Source organism: Mya arenaria, chromosome 11, assembly GCF_026914265.1.
Source record: "Mya arenaria isolate MELC-2E11 chromosome 11, ASM2691426v1".
NCBI lineage: Eukaryota > Metazoa > Mollusca > Bivalvia > Myida > Myidae > Mya > Mya arenaria.
The window spans coordinates 14,831,841-14,845,907 of NC_069132.1; positions in this window are offsets into that span (position 1 = coordinate 14,831,841).

Sequence of the window (14,067 nt, forward strand, 5' to 3'; positions counted from 1 at the left end):
AAAAACTTAAAATGCTAATTATATTAGCCAACAATTAAAAGGGCTGCAGGCATGTTCAAAGGTTTATGTGCTGACTGATTCACTGCAATATGTTATAATGGCTGCAATCATGAGATACATGCTTGATGTGTAGTCTGGAAGCCTGCAATGTGCATAAGGGATGTAGTCAAGATAGATGATTGATGTGTAGTCTGGAAGCCTGCAATATTCAATAAGAGATGTAGCCAAGATACATGCTTGATGTGTAGTCTGGAACCCTGCAATATTCAATAAGGGATGTAGTCAAGATACATGCTTGATGTGTAGTCTGGAACCCTGCAATCTTCATAAGGGATGTAGTCAAGATAGATGCTTGATGTGTAGTCTGGATCCCTGCAATGTGCATAAGGATGTAGTCAAGATAGATTCTTGATGTGTAGTCTGGAAGCCTGCAATATTCAATAAGGGATGTAGCCAAGATAGATGTTTGATGTGTAGTCTGGAACCCTGCAATATTCAATAAGGGATGTAGTCAAGATAGATGCTTGATGTGTAGTCTGGAGACCTGCAAAATGAAGTGAGGGATGTAGTCAAGATAGATTCTTGATGTGTTGTCTGGAAGCCCGCAATATTCAATAAGGGATGTAATCAAGATATATGCTCGTTGTGTAGTCTGGAAGCCTGCAATATGCAGTGAGGGGTGTAGTCAAGATAGATTATTGATGTGTAAAATGGAACCCTGCAATATTCAATAAGGGATGTAGTCAAGATTGATGCTTGATGTGTAGTCTGGAAGCCTGCAATATGCAGCGAGGGATATAGTCAAGATAGATGCTTGATGTGTTGTCTGGAGACCTGAAATATGCAGCGAGGGATATAGTCAAGATAGATGCTTGATGTGTAGTCTGGATGCCTGCATTATGCAGTGAGGGATATAGTCAAGATAGATGCTTGATGTGTTGTCTGGAGACCTGCAATATGCAGTGAGGGATGTAGTCAAGATAGATGCTTGATATGCAGTCTCACTCTTTTATTTGATAGAAAATGCATTAACACTGTCTGTCACGCAATGATTTTATTCAGATTAACCAGAAATCTTTAAACATCATAGTTAAAGGCAAGCATTTGTTATTCACACTTATACTGATAGGACATAATTATATTCTAAATAATTGAATGCCTTAATCAAATTCAGACATCACTTTCATTAGTATAAAAATCATGTATCTAAAACTTGTGATTAAAGAGATATTATGTTTAGTTGGCAAGTTTGTTTGAGTGTTGTCCAGATGTTATGGAACATTCGTGCACATTTTGGCAGGGGCTGTGCCGGGTACAGCTTTTGTTGTGTTCTGTACTGGTTTGCACTAATTGATAATAAATGTTGGATACAAATCGTTAAGCTGGCACATGGAGTAACCACACCTTGCTTTCCTGATCTCAAACCCTGTCAGATAAAATGAAACTTATTATAAAAAGTGTCTTGCATTGTTTATAATCTCTTTTTGTATTAAATATTAGCCATAAGCCTGAATTCTGTTTTAGGCTTTTCATTAAAGTGAAGACAATGTCTAAACATGTTGCCATTCAACATTATAAAAATTTAATTGCATAAATGATGGGCTTATTTCTTAAAGATCTTGTAAAGGAGTATAAGGATTTGTTGTATTTTTAGACCCTGTCACGGATTATAGAGTCGCGTAGATGTTCGGACAGTTCCGGGGAGGATGCAGATGATGAAGCACCTCAAGGTAGGGCTGCCTTTTTATGTTCATCCTAACATAAGTTTAAAAGCTTTTCTGTTTTCTTAAGTTCTTAAGAAAGAAAGTTTACTGTCGTAGCCTTGGTGTTGTTGTTGCACATATCATGTTTTCATGGGGTACCAAAACTTTAATGTTTGTCATGACCTGGAAACAAAGATATAATCATGAAATATGTTACACATCTTGAGAATGACTATTCACACATACATGTGTAACTTTACACACATACATGTGTAACTTTAACACACACACATATATATGTAACTAAACACACATACATGTGTAGGAGCTATCATAAATATTTCATCCAGTTTTCTCCTTGATTGACTCCGGTAAACAGATGAGCATTGTCAACTGTGACTGCTTAAGAAGCTCTTGTTAAACATTGAAGCTGCAAGTATTTCTTTAATTGATTTTTGTTTTTTAACAAAACTTTAATTTACCGACAATGCATTAAAGAGGAAGTTTGAATGATATTTCTGCATTTCTGGTTCCTCTCAATTTTGGTTAGTGACCAAAGAATTTGTGATAAAAATAATGTGGACGAGTATTGAAAATGTTATTTTGTTTTGCTTTTAATAAACTTGGTATTCCACTGCATTGGTCGTATATTGAATTGGAATAGCTTAGTTTAATGAATAACGGCTTTAAAGTGTCATGCTATTGAATGGGGTAAATCGTCAGACGGACAATTAGACAGGAAGAATGAGTTTCACATGATCGGGATTTGGGCTGGCTCTTTCCCCCCGTTGTGGTAAGTCGTCAACTGCTAATTTTCATCGGCATGATTCATATCTTGACATGCATGTTGTATTGATAGGTATTTTATGGGTCAAATGTAGAAGGCTGGGCTTACTGGCTTTCATTGTCATGGCAGAAATTATATTATACTATTGAATTACTGTCAAACAATTAAAATGATAAAAGATAAGTTGTCTGAAGAAGTAATGGAACACAGTCACAATATTTCATGCACATTTGATTGAATGACAAGTGTACATTAATGACAATAGCTTTAGCTGATTATGACTGTTAACATTGGCTTGCAAGTGGTTTCATTCAGGTGAGAATATTTCTACTGAAGAAATTAACCAACCAGCAGGAATTAAAATATCAGTAGCGAGATTTTTTACTGTCTTTTAAATGTTGACTGTGTCTAAAGAGGATTAATCAGACTTAGGTAATGTTTATCAGAATTTAGTTGATGTGTTGTTGTATTATTATTGTTAATTTGTAGACATGCAATTTGAAAAACAGCCAATCCATCGTTTATCAGTATATACTGTTGACTTATGATAACAAAACATTATTGGATCACACCACTGTGTGTCTGTTTGTCCAGGGAACATACATTTACATACATTTAAACACAAATATTTGATTATTCAGGTTAAGACCAAAGGTTTAACTATATTTTCGGTGCTTATGTGTATATCACTGAAATGTTTATAATGGTATAGACTTGAAAGTACTTAAGGTCAGACATCTGTTTTTAAATTTTTACTGTGAAGTGTTTGATCTATTCTGCCCTGCATTTGGCACTATTTATTAATGAATGATGAACCACAAGGAATCATCATAGCAGCTGGAAATAACCTAATTTGAAAAGGAAATCATTGTTGAAATATTCAGGTAAGCCTGTTTGTGGATATAAATTTGTACTGAATAAAATTAACATGTCAAAGTCACACTTGCTCAGAAAAGTAATAAAATTATGTATGCAGCCAGTACAAGGATCAAATCCGGGACCTATGCATCCTTCAGGCAGGTGTTTTACAAATTGTTTAAATCTGTGATTATTCACATACTTTCTGAACTGTGCTTTCACTCTTGTCAATTCATATTTGAAAGAAAAAAGCATGGAGTATTCTGCTGCTTCTGTTTTTAGCTCACCTGAGCACGAAATGCTAAGGATGAGTTATAAGGATTGGTCTTTGTCCTGTGTCAGGCCGCCTGTCCATACATTTGTAGGTCTCTCAATATGTCCTTCAACAATTGAAAGACATCTTCTCTGAAACCATCAGGCCAAATCAATGAAAGTTCACAGGAAGCATCCTAGGATGACCTTTTACTAAAATACAGCAACAACATCAAAATAGCCAACTTCCTGTTTTGCTTTTAAAAACATCTCCTCTAAAACAAGTGAGTCAAATTTATTGAAATTTATAAAGAAGATTCTTTAGGTGACCCTCTTCAAAAGTACAACAAGGGATCTTGAGTGACCAACAACTAAAGTCCATCTGAAATATTCTCTTTCTCTAGCTATATATAAGATACAGCAAAAATATTAATACCTGCTTAAATTAAAAAATAATTTCTATTATAATTGAAAATTCCATATGTTATATCTGATAGTAAAGTAAACAATATAGTCTAGAAGCAAGGGGAGCAAATCTTACTACATTGTGCAGGCCATTAATATTCATACAAAGTAATTATTGTCTATTTAATAACCATAGAATAGATTTTATGCTTTATAAATTTAATTCAAATAAGTCACTTCTAAGGTAATTAGTGTTCTTTTTATAAAATACAGGTTAAAGTAATTATCTATATTACTTAAGTTCATAGAATTACATTGATTCACTGAGCTCAATATTGAATTTAATAATCAGACTATTCCATTCAACTAGACCATTGTACAGCTGTCAATCTCTTGCAAAATTGTTATGGTACTGTGCATGTTTCACAGCTATTCAGGGATAAGTAAGTATTTAAAATCAATATTTTCAAAAAACAATAGACAGGGCCGTTAAAATTTTAGACTTCGTTATCAATTAAATTTTATTGGGCAACATGGAAAACATCAACAACATTCTTCTGCAATTTATAAACAGGTCCTTAATAGAAGTTAATGTATGCCATTTAAGTGTATTACCCAACAAATGTTTATAAGCAGTGTTTTTCTTCAACTATCTTAGGTGAGCGATTCGGGGCTATCATAGGCCTCTTGTTACATTTACTGCAGTAATCATTGGCCCTATAGTTCTTTCAAGAAGTAATACATTTGAACCAGTTATCAACTTATTTTCTGCTTTTGTATATTTAATTTTACCTATTATTACTAATAACAAATGGTACCAAATTGAGTAAAATGTATTGACAATGTCACAGGTGTTGCTGCACGGGGTGACAGCCTGAATAAAGTTATGCATGATCAAAATAATTTTCAATCATTAAAGAACATTGATCATAAATGGGGAAGATTTAAGACTATATATGATGTGCAATATATGAGAAATTTTGCCTTCTTATATTTATAAGCCTTTATACCCATGTATGTATATTTTGTCTGAATATCATTCTGGAGGTGCTGCAACGTATAATAAAGCTCCAAAAATGGTAAGGTCTCGATCACAATTGTTGTAAGGTAATGTTAAATACCCAATCCAAAAGAACACCATATATTGGTCCCCTTCAGACAAACATTTGTTTAAGTTAAATATTTAATCTTTCATCTTTGAAAATATTTTGTTAGCAACACTTTTGATTGTAAAATAAAACTCTTATCGTTGTTTTATTGCATTTTAAGAGCAAATATGTGTTGTGCTTTTTTAGCAGTACAGGTAATTCTCTGTTGAAAATAACATGAATAGTTCATCAGCTCATGAACAGATTCACAACGGTTTATAAGGCAAAACTTGTCTTTATTCAAAGCTAGAGTTTCTTATAGTTATTCCCTTAACTGAAGCTCTGAACAGATATCTAGCATTTACAGTATATGTTTCATGTTGTTGTTTTTTTATTTTAACAGTGCAGTTTGGCATTGCAAGCTTTCAGTCCTAATTAACAATGTCTGTTATGTGTGCAAGCTGAAAATCCCTTGGTTAGAATTCTTGTACAGAGATTGCATAGATATTTTGAGGATGAAATGTACACTAATACAAAGAACAACTTTCATGACATTAACAAACCTTCTGATTGCTCAACAATTACCCAGAGATCTCTTCTCTTGTGTATAGTGTGTCTTGATATCGACTTTTGAAAATGCGTTTATTTAATTGAAATGCTTCAAAATGTAAGGTTTTCTTTACAAATAGTTTAACTGTAATGATATCATACAAAGTCCAGTTTTGTTTGGGAGTACTTTAAAAAGGATAATCACTTGTTGGATTTTTATTCGATTGTTCAATGCAAATTAACTGGAGAGGAACATGCATTCTATTCTGTGATCTTTTTATAATTTTGAACAATTTTATCAAAACTTTTATTTGCTGACACTGTTTATTTATGGATTTGCCAGGTTGAATAGGTGTGTAGATGATTCTTTCATTGATAAAGGCAGTCTTGGAATCTTTAAATTTATGCAAAACATTCTACAATACATGCAGGCTGTCGAAAAAGAGGAATTTCAAAATTACCTACAGAATTGACAAGTAAACAGGTAAGTTGTATTTATCAAAAGTATGTCAATATGTTGATTGGCAACCATAATAAAGACCCATGGACTAGAAACGGTTTTGTTTCAGAATGAAGAAACCAGATATAGTTTCTTGAAGTTGATACTTACATTTGATCGGTCACATCCCTTACCTGGGGGATATATTTTACAGATTGTGGAAATATATACAGGTGTGGCCTTTAAGGGTCGGCAGCGATGCAAAAGTCGATTGAAAGACCAATTTTTATAAGCCCGAAGGGTCGTATTATGTTATGGCCTCCATCGTCTGTCTGTCCGTCTGTCCGTCCGTTAGCAATTCCGTGTCCGGACCATAACTTGGTAACTAATAAAGCGATTTTCAAATAACTTTATACAAATCATCACTACATTAAAAGGATGTGTCACATGCAATTTCCAGGTCCATACCTCAAAGTCTAGAATCACCATGGGGGGGGACGTTAGCAATTCCATGTCCAGGCCATAACTCAAAGACTAGAATCACCAATGGGGGGCGTTAGCAATTCTGTGTCCGGGCCACATCTTTGTTACTCGTCCGTTAGCAATTCCGTGTCCGGGCCATAACTTGGTAACTAATAAAGCGATTTTTAAATAACTTTATACAAATCATCACTACATTAAAAGGATGTGTCACGCGCAATTTCCAGGTCCATACCTCAAAGACTAGAATCACCATGGGGGGGCGTTAGCAATTCTGTTTCCGGGCCACATCTTTGTTACTCGTCCGTTAGCAATTCCATGTCCGGGCCATAACTTGGTAACTAATAAAGCGATTTTCAAATAACTTTATACAAATCATCACTACATTAAAAGGACCTCCAGCCGAATCTTCTTCGGGCGTATAATGCTCCGTTTCGCGGTGCTCTTGTTTTTAAATGTTTTAAAAAATCAACTTCTATTTAGTTTTGAGGTTCACTACTTAAGAAGCATGGCACATATATCCGATGCCACATGAAAAGCTGCTATTAGGAGTTGAGCATTTTTTACGAAATAATATTTTATCAGATTTCCAATAAAAAAGAATTTACGTTTTCCCGGAAATGTCTTTATACAAAAAGAATATGATGGTGAGTTAAATTTATCGGAACTGCCCAATCAACAATGTCTTAGCTGATTGCAGCTATTTTAATAAAGATATATGCATTTTGGTAACCTCGAAATGAATTTCATCCACGAAATTTCATTATTTTTCTGAATAGCTTTCTTATTTGACAAGATATCATCAAAATCTCTCTAGACATTGATGAAAAGGTAGTTTTGGGCATTTTGACATAAAAACGAAGTACTATTGTTGACAGACCTTTCCGTAATAATGTGAATGCTTTTTGATCCAAATGATGTAAAATTTGTTTTACCCAAAACATGTCGCCTAGAATAAATGTTTCACCCCCCAAAAAGATCGTTCCTCAAAGCTAAATAAAGCATGTATTTTTAAACATTTAAGTGTTTGACCTTCCCCACCCACTTTTACATTGCTGCCGGCCCTTAAAGCTCAAACATGAAACAAATTGGAAAGTGTATGTTGGAAGACCAGGTAACTGTTGTATATTTATGTGATACTGTTTGTAAATGATGGCATAAAATTATATTAATTGAAGCATGCTCAAGTGTTACTCTTACTTACATTCTTTAAATAAAGTTTCTTCTTGAAATATTTTTTTCACTGAAATATTTAATTGGATTATGTCCCTTGATCAGCTTAAGAGTTTTTTGGTTGGATTCAAAAATAACTTGTTGGCCATAATACAACTTAGATACCATTCCAGATGTTATTATAAATTTATATCTGAAACATGGAACTTGTGTTGACATTGATACTGAGCAGGTTCAACCACTTTGGCTTGAATACTTGCTGAATTATGCACCTTGATTAACTGTGAAAAGCAGCAGATGAGCGTGTCCATGTTGTTGCTCTTATTCCAAGTTAGATTAGTATGTCTTTATGATATCGGACAGATCTTTTTATTTATGGACGCAGGTCATTTGTTCTTGCTTCAATGCTCATGTTTGTGCAGTTTGCATTAATGTCACAACAAATTAATCAAGCTCTGCATCCTGACTATAAAACTTGTACTTCATTCTACATACTGAACCTTTGTAAAATTCATATATAAGTTAACCGAAAGACTATATGTATTTGACTTGCTCTGTCGGTGAAATAAAGACATTCCCATGGTTATTTGGTAAATTGCTCAAATTCAAGATGATTAGCAAAGATTACTGCACAAATAGTCCTTTTCCCTTAGGCTGCTGTAGTATTTCCGACTACTGCTACAAAAAAAACAATCAGCCTGTATTCACTTCAGTGTTTTGTAAAAAATAGAAAAATATATCTTCTTTACAGGCACTTGAGCCACAAAGTTACAATTAAAGTACTGTATATAACCATGAAAATCATTGCATAAATTACAGCTAATTACTGGTTACTTTGACTGACCTGTTGATGTAGCGAGATATGATTTAATTGTAATGATGTATACTGACAATCAAGGGTCAGCCACAAGGTGAGATCGGCCAATTATGGACGTAAATGTTGGGTGTCAAGACATTTACCCTAAATCTATTCTTTGTAATCCTCTTCACTCAATATTCACTGTGTGAGAACTTTTTCAGTTATGTTTTTCGCTTCGTTTGTTCGTTTTATGATTAAATGCTGTGATATAGACTTACAAAAATCTTTTATATTCGGTAGTTCAATGGGTCTGTGGGTTTGTTTTGGTGTCGGAAATTGTGTTTGATTTACATGCGCTTGTGACAAATCTGTTCAACTTCCATTGGAATACTATTTGTGTTTGATCTGTATAGTTTGTGTCAACATTGTGCATAGGGTTAACTTCACAGGTATGTTTATTTATTTATTTATTTTCCCTTTAATTACGGATAACTACATGTGAATTGTTAATAATATACCTGTGTATTCAGGGTTTTGTAACTAGATTCATTATGCAAAGATATACTTTGAGCTGAAACTTCCCTTTTTAATACACGCTATTCACAGACTTTCAGAAAGAACTTGGAAATCAAGAGAGTGGTGCACAGTACGCAGACACTCAACATGTTGTCTTTTTCTGAAGAGAGGTTATACACAAAAAATTAGTGTATCTAAAAAGTGAAGGAGTTTGGTACAGAAGAGGGTAGGGGGCTACACCCTTTAATAAGTAATAATATATTTGTGTATCAGATCAGTTTTTTCTAAGTAATGTGCTTTATTTAGCAAAAGTGGCTGACCAAAAATATGGGTACTTAATGAATCGATGGTGATGCAGTCACTGTGTCTTGTGGTGTACTTTTTTGCACATGGGAGTGATGGTGGTATATATAATAATGGCATTGTTGTCGCCTCTGGCCTCAATTCCCTGTCGACTGTAATTGTCTTATCCTCGCCTGCTTCTTTCTCTGCGTTCTTCAAACTCATGCTACTTTTTGTACAAAACGTAAATAATTCCTTTGAAATATTGCTGTGTTGATGTCACCTATGCCAGACAGCATGCCTGAGTTTGTTTATTATATAGTTTTTGAAAAATAAATTATGACATTTGAATTGAGTGCAACTGAATACATAAGTTATGCAAAAATGAGAGATAAAAAATCACCTTTTAAACTGTTTAGAGGAACTATTTGAGTCAGCATTAAACTAAAATAGCTATGCACCCTGACGACAGTAAACATAGTCGCACTTGCTATTTGGTGGAATGTTGAAATAAAGAGGTGTTTTCAATGTCAATTTTTACACAAATGGAGAATTGCAGGTATGCAAACATGAACGTGTTTCTGGTGTGTATTAATTTAATATCAAGCATCGTTACTAGCTTCTGCACAAAACCCTCATGTCAGATTTTTCAATCCGGACCAAGATACACATGATGCATATATTTATCAAATTATATAAGTCAGAGTAAAGACATACAGGACTATTTCTCACCATGAAGATAGGAATTTGAAAAAAAAAATCTGTAAAACCGTAGCTTTTTCATATGCAAAAGGATTTTATCTCAATCTAGTGTTTTTATCATGAAAAAGTGTGCCAGCTCTCATCAGTATAGACAGAATGAGAATGAAGGTAGTCTAAAACAGGAATGATTGAGCTGTGTATAGATCTAGATGTTGACTTTGATGTTAACCCTGTCATATCAAAGATCAGTCTACAGAAAATGTCAGCTAAAACGTAGTCTGATCGTAAGTTTTCAGTATCATGAAAGTAAACAATTATGTGTTTTAGATTGGTTATCTCAATGCCCTTGTAAAACATTGACAGGATAACGAAATGACACGACAACGAAGTTGACAGTTTTCAGAATATGATGGAAACTATCCATGGATATAATATATATATATAGTGTGCACACTTTCAACACTTATCATTTATGATGTCACATCAAAAGTTATTTTACTAGTAATATATCAATAATATATAATATAGATGTTATTTCATGATGGCATGGTCATTTATGATTTAAAAAGGACTGCAAAATCAACACTCAGATAACAATCCTTCTGTGTTAATATTTCTGCCTGATGCATAGTCTTTTTTATTGAAAGATATATTTTACCAAGAATATTCTATTACGTAAACATACCAATATGTTCTATTTTCATAAAACAATTGAATTGTTCATCATTTGGCATAGTTAATGGAATGTGCATTGTTCGAAATATTGACTGAGGTGTTGAGTTACCTATGTTGTTAAAATTTAGTCAGGTTTGTTATCTTGTCCATACAATATTTTATCTATGATGTCAATGTGTATTGTGCAATGTGAAACAGGGAAATAAACAGAGGATTATTCATTGTTTACATGGGCTATCTCTGGTCTATGGAGGGGCATTCAGGTGCAGAACATGATATCTCTATGGTAAAGGGGAGCTACTGTGTCTGGCTTAGGAAATTTTGCTGTACATTTCAGTAAGATGGAAAGAGTCACCTCCCTTAACATTCTGTTTTTGCAAGAAAATTGAAAGGATAACTGCTTCACTTCAATCTGTGTTATGATTTTGTTGCAAGGAAAAAGATTGCTTCATTGTTTAACACAATATCCCTCTATGAAACTGAAGGCTAAATGACATATTTGGAAAATGGAATAATTATAAAATTTCAAAGAGTAGGCATAGGACTTGACACTCAGCCCCTCAATCCATAAACACTCAGCCCCTGAATCCATATATACCTCAGTATCATAAACTTTGAGTGAAAAATAACAGTATAATAAACTTATAATGAGTAAAAAGTAAGAATTACAGAATTATAACATTTCTTTTAATTACAAAAATAAATGATTGTTATGTCATGTTGGTATTGTGTTCATCAGTTAGTTTAGATTATTATAAACATTTAAGTTGTTTATCCAGACAGTATAATATCAATAGTTTGAAGGAATTACTAATGTTTTGTTTGTTGTCGGGAATGTCCATTTACGTGCATTGTGACACGGGTAATATTGTTTCACAATGGTTTAGTGAAGTGCCTTATCTACCTCTTGATCAGATTAGCGGGATCAGCGCAACTTTTCTCTAAATGGTCTTAATCCAGTAAAATGGGCCTGCTAATCTTGTTTTATTTCATCAAGTATACAAATTATGTGATTGTTTCCTTTATGTCTGCATTTTACATTCCTCTATAGAAAAACAGAAATTTTAAAGATGAAAAGACTTGAAGTTTGAAGTTGAATGCACTTTTCTGTATTGTTATTTGTATGCATAGTTTGGGTATATTTTTTCATCGGATTTTTGCAACACAACAAAAATAATATCGAAATCTTGAACTTTACTTTCAAAAGACAGTCTATCAAATTATTCAGGAATTCAAGTGTCCCATAGAAATCATGAATGAAAATAACAGAATATTACTGTCTGTCAAATGGTCAAGTTATTTTGAATTTTAACAAGCTCTTATGTTTACTTTTGAGCCTCAGATTTCACAAATAACAGAGAAATGTCCACTTGACATGCTCTGAATCAGTATATAAATGGCCAAGTCTGCCTTCATCTTCAAATTCTTCTCACATATTTGGCAGAAAAATCTCAGTGTTGCTTTTGACCTAAAGTAAAATTTAATGACCTGTTTAATTGATGCTCATTTTTGAAATACCGCTATCCAGTTTCAATGGAGATGGGAAGATAGCCCTGTATGTGGGTCTTATATTCATAGATACTCCCTCTGTCTTGGGAAATGGGGATGGAGATTTCACATCACATCAGTGATGGGAGGATGCTCTCCTCCTCCTCTACCTCCTCCCATCACTGCCTCCCCACCCACCTCAACACTTGTAAATTACTGCAGTCATAGACCACCCTAAGCTCTCTTCAGAGGGAATACTGCATGCATCTGTATAAGTTTTACCTTGATTCACTAAATATTAAAAATAATCAGAGAAGAAATTGCTTTATAACACATATGTTGTAGTAACACGCATCTACTGATTTTTATTGTTTATGGAACCAGAAAGGTTATTGCCCATATGGAAATCTCTGCTGCGGTTTTGCAGGGTATTTTATTTTGTGCTAACTTACCCATATAGTTTTTCCGTCTAATTTGAGACATTAAATCTGACATTTGCTCAGGTGGACGTGACTCATACATTCATTTCCGTTTTTAATGTCATGCAAATTGAACTTATGCAGCAATTTCTTCCTTGTTATCTTCCATCTTCTTTTGCTGCGAGGCATATAATGAACTTGATTGTGGGATTACTTTGATGGTATTAGTTTGTTGCAGTTAAATATGCTAGATTAGTTTTCATAATACTGGCATAAACAGATCTAAAAAACCTTCATTGAATGCAATTTGCACCAGAATGTAATAAAGAGTAATTAATACTCCAAAATTCATTTTTCATAATTTGTCAGAGGATATCAAGCAACATCAAATATAGACGGTTTGGGTACCGGCTGGCTTTAACTCCATGGTATCATTGTGTAATTATAAAGTATGATATATTTTAAGTTGCTAATCTGTTAAATGCAAAATGTCACTTATTTTTTAATCATACAAAATATCATGCAGAACTTTTCAGCAGGTGTGAAATGTTTCACTTTTTACTTGTGTCAATTTCAGTATCTTCCGGGTATCATATACTAATGATGTGGGAACATGTCGGAGGGACAAAAGGTCATATAAAACATTTTAAAGCTGCACTCTCACAGACATACCGTTTTTACAACTTTTTTATATTTTGTATTGGAACCAGCCAATTTTTGTGAAAATGAATAGTCAAGTTAAATAAGACTGCTGACAAAAAATTAGTTCACAGATTTTTATATTCAAGTTCAAAAAATGATGTTTTATGCATTTTTCTTAAACTGTTTGTAATGGTTTAAGCTATAAAACATTAATTTTCAAACGGAAATATGAAAATCTGCGATCTGGTCTTTTGTCAGCCATCTTTTATGGTTGGTTTGCAGATATTTACGCAAAAAAATGCTCTTTCCAAGACAAAAAATAAAATAGTTGTAAAAAAGGCTTATCTGTGTGAGTGCAACTTTAAGGTGGTGCTCCTATATGATAAGGTGGTATCTCATGTGAGTGCTGTCCGTGTTGGCTACCAGATAGATACTGTTGGGTCTAATTCCATGTGTTCATGTCCAGATGTGCGTGTGACTAATGTCTGACCCACGTCATATATTGTAATCATGCACACATAAGCTGCTTAAAAAGATATAGAAAGATTGGCAAAAACTCTATATTATGAACAACTAATAAATATAAAAAAAAAACACATAAAAAAGCAAAACACATACAATAGAATGAAAAAGTCTATCTTTGTTCAATTTGAACATTTTTCTAAGAATTGAAACATTTTAATAAAGCTGATTTTGTGATCGCATGTGAAAATTTGTATCAGCATAAATGGGAAAAGCAATTACTATTATCAGATGTTATTTCTACTTAAAGAGACCTGACACCAGATGATACCATTGCAAGAAAAATAG